The sequence below is a fragment of the Mus musculus genome, chromosome 3, assembly GCF_000001635.26.
Source record: "Mus musculus strain C57BL/6J chromosome 3, GRCm38.p6 C57BL/6J".
Classification (NCBI taxonomy): domain Eukaryota; kingdom Metazoa; phylum Chordata; class Mammalia; order Rodentia; family Muridae; genus Mus; species Mus musculus.
The window spans coordinates 117173136-117177443 of record NC_000069.6 but is presented as its reverse complement, the minus strand read 5'-3'; the positions used below and the strand labels follow the sequence as shown (position 1 = coordinate 117177443).

Genomic DNA, 4308 nt, shown 5'->3' with positions numbered 1-4308 from the left:
ACTGACACCTCTTTCAAACATCAAAGTTATTATATGTCTACATGTAGACATTTGGAAATAACAGTGTGATTTTCTCTGCAGGCCATTCTACTTTTTCATGTACATAATGGTTGTGGTAACTTGGCTAAAGGTGTCCAGATGAGGATAAAGCATAAAGAGAAAATACAAACATTTATTCCTGGGAGGGGGAGGTACATCAACTCGTCTGTGGGAAATTTGTTTTCAATGAGTCTTTCCCAAATATCCTCAAGTTCCTACAGGGAACTATGAAACAAACCATCTCCCTCGGGCACCGAAGCAACTCAGTGGCAATTTCATTCTGTTACAATTGCATCTGTCTTTCCTGAATTATTCATTAATATTTCCTACATTTTCTATGCAATATATTTTCTAATTTTATATTTCTCAGGTTTGGCATTAACTATTAGTTACTTATTCTCATGTATATTTTGTGAATTTCCTTGATGTCATTTAAATTATTATGGACTGGGATGCATATAAACCAATAATGAATAAAATAATATAAACATATATTATATGTGTAATATATATTATATATAATATATACAATATAAAATATATTATATATATAATATAAACGTAAAGATTAATTGATTCTTATTCAGACCCTCATGGGTTATCATTTGGAGGCTGAATGGTTTTTTGGGTTTTTTTTTTTTTTTTTTTTACATTTCAATTGTTTTCTTTAAAAGGGGTGAGTTGTGTACAGGGGGTTAAATGCTTTATAGACAAGAAAATTGCACTAGAACCAACTTCATCATCAACATCATTCAATCATTCAACATCATCATCTTCATTTTCGTCCTCCTCTTCCTCATCCTCTTTATCCTCATCATCATCTTCCTCCTACTTCTTTTTCTCGATCTTTTCAGCCTTGACCACCCCCCGTTTTGGCTGCATCAGGTTTTCCTTTAGCTCTGTAGGCAGCAATATCCTTCTCGTACTTCTCCTTCAGTTTGGTGGCCTTCTTCTCATAGGGCTGTTTGCCATCCTCTGCAGTATTGTTTCACATCTCTCCTAGTTTCTTTGCAACATCACCAATGGATAAACCATGATGCTCACCTTTGATTTTGGAGTGGTATTCAGAACAGAACAAGAAGAAGGCCGAATGAGACCTCTTGGGTGTACTGGAGTCCTTGAACTTCGTTTTGGTCTCCCCTTGGGAGGGGGGATGTAGGTTTTTCATTTATCTTTCATAATGAGCCTTGTCAGCCTTTGTCATATCTTCCAGTTTCCCCTTTTCTTTAGCAAACATGGTCTTCTACTCTCTGAGCACTTCTTGGAGAACTCTGAGAGTTGACAGAAGCATCCAGGTGCTTTTTCTTATGCTTCTCCCAGCAGTTTGCACAAAGCATGCATATAAGAACATTTTGCCTCTAGGCTTCTTAGGATCTCCTTTGCCTATGTTTAGTTGATTTTCCTCTTCTACGAGGCACAGCGTTGTCCAGTGCCTGTTGGGCGCTGTCTCTATGAAGCTCAACGTACTGCAGTGGCTGTGAATGATTTAAATTTATAGAAACTGTTTTCACTGTGTTCAAATGACTAAAGAATAAAATCTAATCCTAGTTATTTCTGGCATCAACACCTCTGTTTCTCCTCCCAACAGTCCACAGGTTCAAAAGAGCATTTATCATGAAGTGGACTTAATTCTAGTCTTGGGAGGTAATGAGCCACTATGTGCTAAGAGCTTCCATGTTTCTTCCATTCTCTCTACTCCTTCAATAGTTAACAAAAGAAACTTGAAAGGCAGAGTACACATCCTCTAGTGTCTGGTGTATTCTAAACACTTGGGAAATATTTGTTTGGTAAATAAACTATTCGTGATTGAATTAATCAACCACTGAATATTACCTCCCTTGATGAACACGGCACACTTTGGTAGATGGTATTATTTGCTGATAACACTTCCTTCTCTTCTGTTAATAGGCTCAAAGGATCTGTGGAAATCTTTTAGATTGCTACCAGTGTTAGAAATCTTAAGTCCTGTTTGTAAATACTTGATTCTAAACACTAAGGAGTGATAAAATACCCCAGAAGTGCCCACTGAAGTTAGTCTCCTGGAAACTGTACCAAACTCTCATGAACTACATGCCAGGGTCTCTACAGATTCCCAAACTCCATCAATAAAACTATTGTGCCTACTGCACTGGTGCATAAAAAGATGATTAACAGCCACTCCTTGCACAAATAAAAACTCACAATGGAGATATTTGTTTCTTGGTGTCTTCCCACCATTTCAAATCCTGCACCTGATCCAGTTTAATAAATATGTAGAAGTCTTCCACTCCCAAGGGCAGACAGATTACTGAAAGCAAACAAGTGAACCCAGAGAACCAAGGATGTCAAGGCCGGTGGCACAGAGGGCAGTCAAACCTGTGGGACAATATCATGTGCCAACAGCCCTGAGTTTAGGTGCTTTGTAGAGCAGCCAAGCTCACAAGTAAAGCCAAGATCCCCGTTCAAGGGTGTCACCTCAGATTTTAGACCTACCAAATCTTGTTTAAAACTCTGCTCTGAAAACTCCTACCAGATAGTCATCATTCTGGGGTGAGAACCACCAGAGCTCATTGAGCAGAAAAAGAATAAGATTTCACTTAAGCAAGATCATTCAGTTTGTTTGCCCTGGATTTAGAAGAATAAGGGCAGACTGCCACTGACAACAGCCATTGTAATGATTCCGGTAGATGGTAATGGTGGTTTGGACTCTGATGGAATTTATGAAGGTGATGATTAATAGTCAAATTCCAGATAAATTTTAAAGAATTGGTAAGGTACACTAGATATCACACATTTACAGCCCAGGGATCAACATAGCTATAGCATTTTAAACTGAGAAGTCAAAATAATTAAAAGGATGGATATTAACTAAATGATAGCATTTGAGTTAAAGACTAGATTATGCTTTGGGAAGCATGAATGTGAAGGGTCTATTAGACATTTAGGTAGAGATGGAAAAACCACCTGGAGATATAAACTAGAGTATTGTCAACTTATAGACAACTAACCTGAAAGAAATTCCTCTTAGAAAGAAGGTACATGAAAAAGAAAGAGGACTCACCCCTGAGGGGGAAAAAAAATGTAAAAAAGCAGAAGTTAAAACTGTCTCTCCAATAATACAGACAAGGGCTAAAACACCCATATGTTACTCCCTGGAACTAAAACAAGTGTTTTAAGAAGAGAGGCAAACCTGCCAAGCACCCTTGATCTCCAAATAAGCTAAAACCTCGATTAGCCCACGCAGGTTAAAGCAGTCTCTCACTTTTATGGTCTCAACTTTGTGGAATGTCTCTCAAAAAAGAACTAAAATAATGACATGCTTTGAGATCAGGGGCCAATATCAAGTTCACATAGTGGAGTTCAAGTTGGAAGAGGCTAAGCCAAATTCATGACTCCCATGAGTTTCAGAGTCTTTCCTCTCCACTGTATCCCCCTTTCTCCCTGCCCCCACCCCCACCCCGTGTGCTCTGTGGTCATGAAGGTTAGAAGAGTTCTCCCAAGTTGTCTTCTATCTTTCCATGGCTCAATATTTACCCCCAAAGGAATCTCTGTCTCTCTATATGACCTGTTTGTTTAAGTCAGTGCAAGCTACAATGGAATGCCCCCTTTGCCTCTGCCCACTGCTGCCCATTCAAGCTGGGTGTGTACTGACAGCCTGTCAGATGGCTACAGTGCTACCTTCCTGTAAAGTGGCTTAGCCTTTGTGTTTATTCTTTGAGGAATGTTCTCTCTGACATTTCTTTCTTGGAGCTCAAAGACCTTCCTGTGCTTCTGCTATTATAACTCCCATACAAAGAATGACTATGTAATATCCTAGGTTATTTGGTACTACATGCAATTAAGAAACAATGAAGTCAATGAGATATCCAGAGAAGTAGGTCTGCAAGCAAAAATAATCAAGCACCAAATTCAATCTTATCCCAGGCTCAGGTTGACATACTTCCTTGGAGGCATTAGGTGAAATCCATCCAACTGGACTAGAAGTAAATTCAACCTAAAAAATTCTGCTCATCTGATTAAAAATTAAATCAAACAAAAACAGAGCTGCAGAGCTTGCTGGATTTAGTTTTAGGCATGCTAAATCTAAGAGCTAAAAGAAAGGGGGGAAAGAGAGATTTTTTTTAAAAAAAAAGGAAGGGGAGAAAAAGAAGAGAAGGAGCACGGAGGAAGCATGGATGGGTTAGCTTTCTGGTTTCCCCACTCATGGTCAGGATCACGAAAAGATAAACTTCTTCTTGGCCTGCACCATACGCCATATACACCTGAGCCAAAAGACTCAACTGGGTCACT

The 4308-nt window shown here is 39.0% G+C and overlaps 1 pseudogene; it reads right to left on the bottom strand.

The window, feature by feature from the left end:
* On the bottom strand, positions 687-1520 carry Gm9632 (predicted gene 9632; annotated as a pseudogene).